Below are 12866 nucleotides of genomic sequence, written 5' to 3'. Positions count from 1 at the left end.
AGAGTATATATAGTTGTACTTCTGCTTCTTCCTCCATGAGATACAGGTTGACAGTTGGACTTGATGATCTTTAAGGTCTTTTCCAACCTTAATTAATCTATTATGATTCTATTCTGTATACCTATTAAAAAGTATGCCTGCTTCTTATGCCAAGCTTAATTGAATAAGGAAGATGGGTATTTCCATGATAGGTCTGTTACATCTAGTTGTTACTGTCCCTAATATTCATAATGTTTTTAGAAAAGTGAAATGTAATATCATCTTCTGATGAGTTCTGACACTATATAGTTACTTGTGTTTAGAGCAGCTCAGATTTTATTGTCCCAGGATGTGTTCAGTGTTTATGTGGATGTCCAACTGAAGTGTGGTAGCAAGAAGCAATGAAATTAATTTTTAGGATGCTTACTTTTTCACTCGTAGACTGGCCAGATATGGAACATTCCGAATCTGCTATTCTGAAAGTTTTATGTTCTTTAAATCTGATGACAGTTACTTTTTTTTCAGTCTTGTAAATTTGGTTATAAGGTGGAGAGGTTGTTATGAGTGGTTATTAATTGTTATTTAAAGAATAAATAGCCACTCATTTAAATAGCCATGAAGTGATCCTTCTGATACCTAATGAAATGGTGTTTGCTTTCAGAAAGAGAATTAAAAACTATCCCTGCCTTAAATATCATCTCACTGTTTCCAGGTCAAGCCCCAAATCCATGCTCTTGTTTGCATAGAGAACTACAGTATAGAGGGTAAATGATGATAGAACAAATAGGCCACTGATAATTGGACCATGTATCAGTTGCAGCTATGAAATCTGACCCATTTCTGTAGTGTAAAAGATGATGTTTTTTAAAGTTTATCTTTTGCATCTACCCATGCCGTGATCATAATTAGGTTATCTGTTGACTCCAGAAGTTCCTTATGCAAATTTGCTTATAGCAGATAGTGAACTTCTTTCTTAGGTTTTGGATAGGATAGTCTACGTGTATATTTAGTCTTTGTGACTGTGGCCTTCCGTGTGATCTTAAAGATAAGGAGAAACAGAATTCAGTATCTGAAATTTGCAGTTGAATTCTCCTCTACAGAAGTACCAGTCTTCTGTCTGTGTATACTACTGGTGAAGTTGGTAGTTGATAGGATACTTATTCCAACCTCCCCTGTATATATGCCTCATCTGAACAATCATAACTAATATCAAATGTAGGGGTTCATAATTTGAGCAGAACAGAAGAATTCTTTCTTCTTTTTCTGGTGTTGAAGTTAACTGTTGTATCATGAGGCTGTGCATGTGAGCATACAAAGTCATATAAACCACTTGAATATGTAACCATCAACTTGTAGTGGACCATATTCTTAACCATCTAGGCAGGTGGTTTTTCTTAACATGCTTGAATTGCTGTGATAGAAAGTTAGTTTTTGGATTTTGTTATATGTTATGACAATTGAAAACTTGTTCTACATATCGTTAATAGTATGAAAACCAGAATAGCTTCTGGTTATGTTACTGTGCTTTCCTGACAAAATTCTTCATAGGCTAATAGTATAGATAACAACTTTCTGTCTGTGGTGGTATTCTGTTTTTTTTGTTTGTTTGCTTGTTTTGTTTTTGTTTTTTGGCCTTCAATGTAAGGGGGAGGAAGTAGAGGAAGTAAAGGAGATCTTCCCATGACCAGACCTTGCCCTGTAATCTCAGCCAGTTGTGAGAATTGGTATGAAATTACCTAAGAGTTACTTATTAGTTACTCTGCATGGTATCTTTTTTAACAGAGTTCACAAGGTTATATTGCTTTGTCTTAAATAAACAAGTGGAAAAAAAAGACAAGAAAATTGAACTGGACTGTTTGATTTATTCTTACTTTCAGAAGCTTATCAGAAATAAGGAAAATAGAAAAGGATGCTTGAATACAGTTACGGTTTCAAATAATATTTATAGATTAGCTTCATTCTGTAATTATGCCAAATAAGAATGTTTTATAATTTTCTTAACAAAATGAACATTATAATTCTATTTTAATGTAGGGAAATGAATTACAAACAACTCAATTTATACTTAACAGGAAGTACAGTGCAGCAAGATACAAGAAGACCAAGTTTCATTGGAGTGTGATGCATTATGCAAGGAAATGAAACGGAAGGCGTCTGAGGTAGCGTATCCACTTTAGTTATAATTTATCCTTGTTGCCTTGAAAAGTTGGAAAAAACAAGCAGCTCATTATTTTTTCAAGACGATAACAGCAAGAAATGCAGTGTAAGTCAGTGTACAGTTTAATTGCACATTTAATTTTTGGATAATTAAATCTGGCTTATTCTTCAGAATCGCACTACTTGTAGATAGTGTCAACTAACTCAATGAAATACTGTGTTAAGATAATACTCTGTTTCTTCTTTATTTTCAATGTACGTTATAACTGGAGTTTTTCTTTTCAACCAAGAAGTGCTAATCAGTGATAATAAAATCATCACTGCTAATAAGAGCTATAGAAGCACTTCACTTCATTTAAGCCTTACTTTTACTTTGAAGGTTGGTCAAGTGTGATCTTTAAATTGTGTGACACATAATTGACTATCTCATAGTATTAGGTGTCTGCCTCAAGCATGGAGACCTTTCAGTAATTGCATGTGCTTTTCAGCCTGTTGTAAACATAAATGCTCTCCAGCACTTCTGTGTGAAGTGAAGAAACTGCTGCATAATCTCACCTGAAGAGACAGAACAAATTCCATCTGTGCATATCTTATTTGGTTAATTACCATTTTTAGTATGCAAATTATGATATTGTCAATGGTTTATATATATATATATACATATGTACACACATAGACTGATTATTGGGATTAAGATGGTTTTTAATATCAAGTTGTCAATCATATTATGACATCTCAGGACATTCTACAATTCTGTGATCTATTTTACTTAAGTACTGTTAAGTGGATACAGTAAGAAAAACACACAAGCAGCAGACACACATACATTGACTCAGCATACTGGTACTGCTGTCACTGTAGTGATCCCTGACTGAGAGAATTTCAGAGATAGAGCTGGTGTCTTAATGTTTGATGGCTTTGATGCATCTATATTCAGTTTGCTAGTAGGTCTAATTGCTTTTCAGCTGCCATAAACTTTTGATATATATAAATATCACGTGGCACTTGATTTCTAGGTTTACCAAGTGTTAAGCTGAAGTAGAATATTTCCCTCTGTTGTAAACTTGCCTCCTGTTGATTTCATTTTATGCCTTTGTTTTTGTGTAATGAAAAATACTTATTGATGTATTTTCTTGTTTGGTATCTTCACCCTCTTCAGGATTTTGTGTCCTGTCAGTCACCTGCTTTTTACCTGATGAATTCAAATTAAGCATCTCTTATCTAGGCAGGAGATCCTATTGTTCTTCATATATGTTCAGGCTTCGCACCCTTTTGTTATTGTAGGATCAAAATACTGCAGGAACTATGATTCAAGTGCATTGTATGTTTATATTTTAATATTTTCTGTGCCATTCTTTTTCCTTGTAATTTCTGGCATTTAATTTGCTGTCTTGAATGCTTTGTAACAGTTCTATAGAATGATCAGTTGTAGTTCCGGGTTTTATTTTTCATAGAACTTTCTGATGGTGAAGCAAATGTAATTACACTGACAGTTTGCATTACACCAAGGGCTCTAGAGCAATTTGAGTGTGCATTATCCAATATGTCATTCAGTACAAATGTGGAGATTTCCTTTTGCTCTAGCAGTCAGGGTGTATTTGAATTACTTAGAATGAAGTGTGTATGTGCGTAAATTATATACATATGTAGGAATTACCTATCAGTGTACAGTGTGCTGAATTGAGGATTGAGTTACTGAAAGCTTGGAGTGAATTTCTTAAGAAATTTTCCCTGGTATTAATGAATAAACTTTTTTTTTCCCCAGGTTTTTATTTGTTAGTTGAATTTTCCAGTTAGTCATAAGTTTGGTTTTGTAACGTGGTAGCATCTCTTACGTTCCGTGTTTTTCAAACATGAATTGATAGAGGTTTTTCAGAGAAGGTTTTAGAATCTGAGTAAGCTCATAGCTCACTTGGTGGAAGTTTTGCTCACTTTTCTGAGAACTGTTCTATATAGAGTAATTATGGCTCTGTAAGAGAATAGTTTTACTTGCTTTTACAACAGTTGCTTATCACTTTGTATGTCTGGACAGATAAAAGAAGCAGAAGCCAAAGCTGCTATTGAAGAGGAGAAGCGAAGACAACAGGTATCAAACTTAATTCTTCCTCCCCCCCCCCACTTTCTGTTAATAAAACATTTGATGCAAGTGCAGCCCAAGTTGTATACTTCGTACAGTGGTGTTCCCAGTTGCTGTTTTCAGCTGTTACGTTGCCCTTAGGTGTGTGCCATGAGTGATCTACAGTGGTTAAAAGCAAGCATATTTTCTCTAACAATTCTCATACCTATGGGCAAAATGGTAATCAGTTTGATGTCTCATTAGAATAACTATATTATATATATTATTTTTTAAATATGAAATACTTCTAATTTTTATCCATCATTTTATAATGCATAAAGCTCACAGAATTACTAAGTAGCCTCTATAGGGATTTGAACTATTGAGTAAAACTTCTCCCCTTCATGAGAATGAAGAAACCTAAGTTGGTCTCTGTCCTTCAAGGTCTGGTGGGGGTGGAGAATTTTTTTGTAAGCTGGCTCTGGTGAATGTATGTTGTCGGCACTGTAATCCAAGAAGCTTCCGTGCCAGCTGCGTGGAAACACTATCGCTAATCTTGTTTCAGAAATTAACTGTAAGCTTGGTGACAGCTAGCTCAGGTTTATCATCTGGGGGCTACAGCCTCAATGCACTCCTTCCAACAGGCTTGTATGCCTGTGCCAGAGCATTTGACGTCGTGTTCTAAGTCTGGTGTGTGGTTTCTGACTTTTACTCATTTATCAAAACAGTTCTCTATTAGATTATGCTTGAGTTTTCAACTGGATTGCACATTCCATTCTTATCGCAGCAGTGGCTCACTGCTTGGAGTGGGTGCAGAAGACTTGCTTTACATGGCTGATTATCTTGTACCTTTCTCCCAATCTCATTAGGACATTCTTGGGTAGGGAGCTTCTCTGCTGGTACAACTTTGATTAATTGCCTAACTGGCTTTAAGTATTGTGTCTGTTAACTGGTGCTCCACCAGGGCCTATTTCTGTTTCTCTTTCAGGATTTTCTCTGTGTACGATTGTGCCTGGTGTCCAGGTGGGCAGGCATTGCTTTGTGGTCATCATGTAGTGTTTATTATTACAGTCATGCCACAGCTGTTAACAATATTGATTATACATTCCCTCATACATCTCACAGACAGTTTGTCTAATTCTTTTGTTCTCTACACTGAAGTTAGTTCCAGGACAGAGGTCAGGAATTGTAGCTCATAGGAAGCGTTTGAAACATGTTGTTGGGGAGAGATAGTCTGTAAATGACAGGGCTGGAAGTTAAGTACTGACATAAACAGTACTGACTTGTATTCATGTAAACGATATGCTTACAATTGCTAAGCAAGAAATTCAAAGTTGCTGGTGCTTGTATTGCACTGATTGCAGGAGGGATTCTAGTCAGTAATGATTTCTGCATCAAAGCCACTTAATTTATGATCCTTCCAGTGTAGCAGAATTGCTTCACCAGCAGTGTGTTCATCATTGTCTTAAAATTGTTCAGCAGAGCCTGTTTCTCCCTCCAGTCACATCACCATTGCTTTCTACTTGTGCTTTCAGAACTACAGTCCAGCAGCATGCTGTGCAGTGTACAACAAACACAACAAACACTTCTATATGCATATTTTTGTGATGGACTGTGACTTCAGGGATGGAAGACTTCACCTATATGTAATCAAGCCCATTAATTAATAGATTAATTAATAATGGCCAGTTGTATAGCATAACAAAGATTATTCAAGAACAAATGTAGGTAATAAATAGTCTTTAGAACTGCCCTAAATTCCTGCTGCCATGTAGCTAACATTGGTTCCTTTCCAATTTGATCTCGTTATCTACCATCTGGTGATGTGACTTGAAGCACATTACTGTCATGGGGTGCTGCTTCATATATATGTATATACATATATATGTATATCTATATATGTTCTTACTACCTTCTGAAAAGGTTTGCATCTTGTACCATCTTTCTGATGTCGTTAGTACCTTTTTGCATAGACAGTTCATTTGTTGCTTGCAGCTTCTTGAGATCTGTTTTTATTAATGCTGTAAACTAGTTAGTGCTTTGGTAAGTCTGCAAACTTGCATTTTGGTGTTTGCTATACTTCTATAATGACACTTATAAATGGAATCGCTTGTTTTTTGTTGGAAGGAGAGATGGCTTGGTTGGGCTTCTCATAATGCCTCAGCCCACTTTCAACTGCTTTCAATTCAGAGGCATTGTGTGAGGTCAGAGTTTTGACAGCTGCAAATGATGGAAGTTTCTTTTCTATGGGGCTGCCATTCTTCCCAGTGCAGAGAGAATATAGAGAGTAATACATCAAAGAACAAAATCTAGTACTTGAACTACTCTAAACTGCATGTTATCTGACAAGAGACTTGAGTATACAGCTCAAATAAATGCATTTCATTTCACTTTTAATGCATCACTACACAAAGAAGATAAGTTATTGCTCTAAATAAAAACAAGAGCTTGTTTAGTTAGAAAAAATAAGGTGATCTGAAGGCTGGGCACAACTGTTCCTTGGTACTTGTTCAAAGATAACTGAGATGACATTTGTGGTATGATGACAAGTATATAAAATCAGTACGTAGCTGTAAGGATAGAGATTGCATCTTTCTCATTCTGTACCTACGAACCTACAAATCTTTGCTCTTTTTTTTTTATTTAACGTGTTCATTTTTAGCTGGGTTTTTATGAAAATCTCTAGGAAAGCAATTAAGTAGCTGTTACTTAAACATTCAAGCCCTATATTTTAATTCATCTTACTGCAGTTCATGAGGCATTTCATGTTCATGTGTACTTATTAACTGCAGAAGCCCCAAATTTTGTTTAGTGTTTTTGTAAAATATTGACATATATAAAATCTTATGAACTCTGCACTTATCTCCACATTTTGGATTTTGAAAAACTGTTTCATTAAAATACTTCTCAGAGGGAGGATTAGCTAGTTGAAAGTAATTTGTTTTGAATAACAGGTTGTAGAACTTTGAATTTTTCTCCTGTGTGGTCAGGGAAGTGCAAGTTTCTTCCTTTATTAGGTACAAAGTAACAGACATTAAAACAGGCCCCTCACTTCTGCTACTGGTGGTATCTGGCGCAGGAAGGGAAGTGAGATGTGCCTTATGAAGCTGACAAGAATTTGCTGTCTGTAGAGGAAGACCAGACAATCTTGAGCTCCAAATTAAAATTATATTAACTGGAGTGCTTCTCTGCCCATTTCCCAAAACACTCTGATTCTTTTTGCTTTAATGGACTTATTTTATTGTCTAAGATCCCTTTTTCCTGGCATCTATGTGAAGTCATGTAGATTTATATTGTCTCATACCCAGTCTTTGCTCTGTTCACTGTCCACAATTTCCTCTGCTGAAACTCAGTCTTGAGCCTTTTGCCAGCCAGTCCTGGCTTGCTGTGCTCTGCCTCTCTGATCTCTGTTCTGTCTTTTAGTGCATCTAGTGTCTGCTCCCAACTCCTTCAGTCCTACTAAAAATACCAGATGCTTGTCAGAGATCTTCTGTTTCTAATCTGTGTCGACTCACCTCTACAGCATCTTTTGTGGCATTCCTAGCAGTCAGATGGCTCTAGTGGAGGCTCATTGCTGGAGTCCTGTCCCACTCTTAAAGTCTTTCATCCAAGCTGCACAGTTCCAATTTTATTCCAGCTTCACAACGTAAGAAGAGTTTTGCCTTGAGCTGATATCCTTTTAAGAGGAGGGGTCTTCCTGGAGTGTGATGAGGGGAGGAAGAGGGATCAGAGGATCCTATTGTGTCTATTCTAGACATGACCCTGAAACTGCTGTTCAGGATAGTAGCTTGACATTCTTCTTTTTCCAGTTGCTTTGCTTCTTTTCTGAACATAAGGGCTTTCTTTGAAGAGTGCCACATGTCTATTTTTTTAATTAAAAAAAAAAAAAAAGAGAGTACATCCTTATTACAGGAAGGTCATCTTTTAAAATTTCAGCCAGTGCTTTTCTATATGTTATTTTAACGGTTTAAATACTTACGAGTGCTTTTCTTTAATGGGAAAATATTTTTTTCCCCTATTTTTAGCCTATAGTATGGAAATAGCAATCTAATTTTGGCTTAGTATATTTAACTTGAGGTAGAAATCATATGTAAAACTTCATTTGGTTGCATTTTTGGCAATGCTTTGTAGGAAGCTAAATGGTGGTTTAACACTTGGAAGCAAAATGCTTTGTAAGCATGGGAGATATGGTGCTTCGTTTTACCTGTAAGAGATATATAACTTTCTTGGGCTGCTTGGTATTTTTATAAATGGCTTTGGGGAATGTTATTTAAAATCTCCATGTTTCCTTGTTTTTACTCCTGATGCAATATCAACAACTTCTGGTTTTCTCTTCTAGGCTGAACTGGAAGCTTTTGAAAACAGATTAAAAGGACGAAGAAAGAATAAGAGGAGAAGGGATGAAGTAGAAATTGAACAATCATCGTGGCAGAAATATAAAAACCTCATTATGCTGCCAGTGTTTGGAGTTGCTGTTGTGATGGTTGCATGGCTCATGGTCTACAACGACTGAATCATCTCAGTATTCAATATACCTCAGTTGGGCTTTAGGTAGCTGTTATTCTTAGAATGTTTAGTTTGTATGCAACAGAACTTAATATGCATAAATTGTATATGTACACTATTTGCAAGTGAAGAAGAGGGAAGAAATGTCACCTTTTGTGGTGTTACATTCACAGCACAAAACTGAATTCAGACACTGAAGATACTGAAATAGTAAATTTTAGTTGACGCTGAAGTGATGATGTAATTTGTCTGAGATATATTAACATCTGTTCTATTAATATTATTACTTTTCCTTGTCTCCACTTCACAATATTAAAAATAGTTTAGTATAAAATGCTTTCTTGAATATTTGTTTCTCAAATACTTTGTGCATGATTAAATATTAGTATTTATAAGTTATTCCCTTTTGTTATATCACACAACAACTTCTGTCCTTCACACCAGTTTTTCTTGTAACAGCTGAGGCACTTCAGATCATTTAAGTTTTGAGCATTCATGTGGCCTCTCACGTCAAAACTTTCTTTAGAGAAAAGAAATGTGAAATGTCTCTCAATTCAACTATAATGCAAATAATAAAATGGGTCCCCTTGTAGACTGTTTTTTAAAAATTGTTGTTGTTTTTCAGTGCTCGGTTCCTCAAAGTCAAATCAACTGAAAACTTGATTTAGTGGATGGATGCATACACTGAGCATAGGTGTGAAGTACTTTCAGCATAGAGGGGTACGTTCTCATTGTTTTTCATGTAGCCAAGGGCAGAAAAGCAAATTGAAATTAAACTTAGAGCATTGCTTCTATATTTTTATAGAGAACTGTCACGTTTGAGTATTTGCCTAGATGTACACAAATATAAAGTAGTTGAATAGTGTACTGGTACAACTGTATGTTGTTCTGAAGCCATCTGGATGGTGTTTTCCAGTAGTGTGTGAACTATCTAGATAATCTTTTAAATATTTGAGGATTGCTGGCAGTTTCAAATGCCTTGCTTTGGGAAATTGAGTGATTGGTAGAAGTACAAGGTTTACGTGGCTTTGAGATTACAAGAAAAGTTATATTGTCTCAGCTGAAGGGCTGCACGTTAAGTTTGGGGTGTAAGGGAAGAATCAGAAAAAATGATTTTATTATTATTTTTTTAATCTCTGCTGGAAATGTTATGCTGATACTTGAACATCGTGTGTATCCGAAGAGTGCTTTCCAAGATCCTTTGAAAGAGGAGGTACAAAGCTTGCAGTTCTTGGAGTTCTGACTGTGGGATGTTTGTTTTCCTTGCAAAGCAATTGTAATTTTAGCATATAGTTTCTTTGCAAATGCTTGCAAAAGCAGTGGGATCATTTGTGGCAAGGAGTAGAGAAAATTGCAGTTTGTTTGAGAGCTCTTTCAGTCAGATTTAACCTACGTGTAAAAGGAGTTGAAATGAGCTAATATCCAAATGTGTGATTACAGTTCAGCAGCAGGAAAAGCAAGAAAAGCTGCAAAAGGCAGTAGTTCCTGGGGAAACAATTTCTTTTTTTTTTTCCCCCACCCAAGTTTAGTGGAAGAGAGATGAGGAAAAATTGGCAATTAAAAGCAAGAATGAGTGCTATTTGGGAGTATTAGATACATACCTATATATTTTAAACTGACGTTAAAAACTTACTGATTCTGTCATGGTTTCTTAGGCTGTTTAGTATGTAAAGCTGTGGAATTAAAATTAGTGTAGAACTGAAATTTTACCAGGTAATCAAAGTTATATCTGTTTGAATTATCTTATTTCCTAGTGTAAGGAGTGAATAATTTCCATATTGTTGCTTTAACTCTTTTCTATAATACTGATGCCTGCGAGATAATTGCCTATGTAGGTGTTGTTTCTTTAACCAAGTGAGGTGATGCCATTATGCAACTGCTTGGGCCTATATTCTCCCATCACTGAGAAAAAAGGAGGGAGATTTTTTTGTTTGACTGAAGTAAAACATGATCTATTGTCCAAAACTACAAAAAGAAGCTTTTGTAGATGGAATATTTAGGTTAAGGTGAGTGGGAACATTGTGAAAAACAGCTCTTATTTTATGTGAATGTAAGCCATTTTTCTATGTACTGTAAGCTATTTATTTGAAACAAGTACAAAGTAAAGTTTCTCCTTGCCTCTGTGGCAAAGAGAAGAAATCTCTACAGAGCTGTAATAATGAACTGCACTTGAGTTACATGTTTGAAGCTGTTCTTAGTGTACTTTTCTGCATATTTTGCAATATTTGTGTGACATACTGGAAAGGAAAAGACTTGCTTCTGATTGATCATCTTTGTTAAAATAGGAAAGAATACGAAACTGTAAAATTCATTCCATTCATAAGTGTGTGAATGTAAGCATATTCCCTTCAGAGATTCATCTTTCTTCTGAACTTTGCATATGTGAAAAACCTCTATTTTTGAAATAGTTTTGCCGGCTGAACCAGATAGATGTCTATTGGCATTAAAAAAAAGTGTGTGGGTTCAAGCAGTTTAATAAATCACTTTCTTCTATTTGTTGTTTTAAAATTATTTTTGCAATTTCTTTTTTTTTTTCTTGCCTTTTGTTTTTGGTTGAAGCTCCACATGTTGCCAAGTGCAACAATTGTGAAGTAAAAGGTACAGATGAAATCATTTGGTATTCAGTATATATGAAATACTTAGATTACAAAAAATATTTTGAATGTTAACAATTTACAACAAATAAAAAATAAAAAGCACACTGATATACATTAGAACAAATGACATAATGTGACCTGGTGTTGGAGGGATATCAGAGATGAGCCGGATGATGGGCGTGCTTCAAAATATTTAGATACATGTAAAATAAAGAAAAACAGTAATTTCTGAGAGGTTTTTATTACTCTGATTCCAAACACATTCTGGTTAGCGTTAATCTCTGTACTGAACCAGGGTGCTTACAAGTTGTTAGTATTTTGGACTGGAAACTCCTTGGGTGAGTTTGTTCCCTGTAACAGTAATGGGACTTTTGTGTATGTTAATTTAATGTAAAAACCAAGTCATACAATAAACACATCCAAAACTACTTGCACCACTTTGTTTGTTTTCAAGGACTACTATCAAAAAGCATCAACTTTCTCCCAGGTAATAACAGCTGATGTGCTGGAATAAAAGTTCTAGTCATGCTTTTTTCCCTCCTTTGGCAGCAGTAGTTCTCAGATTAATAGCAATAGTGCTCAGATTAATACTGAAGTTACGTAATCATGTTCCTTCATGGCTGTACTGACAACAGGTTGGGAAGCCGATTAAGATGAAACAACTGGGAGTGGATTTAGTGGATTATTGCTTTGGCCTCATAAATAAATAGGCACATAAGTGATTTATGAGACATTTGCTCTGAGAGTACTCCTGGAGAGGGAAATGTCACTATACAGATAGCAAAATTTGTTCTTGAAAGCTTCTATACGTGATTATGGTTTTAAAGCACTGAACTCTGAGTGCTTGCCATTTCAGCAGTTCTGTTTCCAAAGTGTATCAGCACTGCGTGCCAGCTTCTCTGCAGGTGATGTCTGGGTTGGAGTGTTCAGCCTGAGGATGTTCCAGTGCCAGGCAGCAGAAGTTGGAGCCGCATGGAAGCTGCTCTGGGGTGTGATTTAGGGGGGATAGGTGTTCTTGGGTGGGCAGGCTGCGCGTGACACTGACAGCAGTTCCTCTCTCACTATCCCCCTTCTATTCTGATTTCATCTTGGTTATTGGGCACGGGTAAACCCATCAAATTATATGGTAATGATGAGGCGTACTTCATTTCCACTAATGGTAATGTTACTGAGCTATTTGTACTCTGCGTTGACATGTTTATATGTTGTTCTACCAGAAAATAAGTTCCTACCAGGACTGCTGTATCACTATTGAATCACAGAATAGAATCATAGAATCCTTAGAGTTGGAAGGGATCTTTAGAGTTCATCTAGTTTAACTTCTCTGCAACAAATAGGGAATATGAATATAGGCCATGCTCTTGAGGCTACTCAACCAAGTATTATTTAATTAAATAATTGTTCCTCGGGCAGTATTTCCCATAAAACTGCTAAAAGCAGAGCTCAGCTTAGGCTTTCTCTGTGTGCTGTACATTGGCTGAATCTTGTCAGCTGTGAAACAGCATCAGAGTGATTCTCCAGTTTGAATGAGTTGCCATCAGGCTGTGAGTAAAGTTTGGGTTAAGGTTTGA

The 12866-nt window shown here is 36.0% G+C and overlaps 1 long non-coding RNA gene across 1 annotated transcript in view; it reads left to right on the top strand.

The window, feature by feature from the left end:
- Positions 1-11723, top strand: part of LOC104915443 — a 12767-nt gene extending 1044 nt beyond the window's left edge. Inside the window, exons 2-4 of the long non-coding RNA XR_002110185.2 lie at positions 2052-2138; positions 4169-4222; positions 8532-11723. This is a non-coding gene — a long non-coding RNA (uncharacterized LOC104915443). The remainder of the gene's footprint in view (positions 1-2051; positions 2139-4168; positions 4223-8531) is intronic.
- Positions 11724-12866: the final 1143 nt, after the last annotated feature.

The sequence above is a fragment of the Meleagris gallopavo genome, assembly GCF_000146605.3.
Source record: "Meleagris gallopavo isolate NT-WF06-2002-E0010 breed Aviagen turkey brand Nicholas breeding stock chromosome 4 unlocalized genomic scaffold, Turkey_5.1 Chr4_random_7180001879938, whole genome shotgun sequence".
Lineage (NCBI taxonomy): Eukaryota > Metazoa > Chordata > Aves > Galliformes > Phasianidae > Meleagris > Meleagris gallopavo.
Note: the sequence above shows the minus strand (reverse complement) of the source record. Positions and strands in the feature narration are given on the sequence as shown.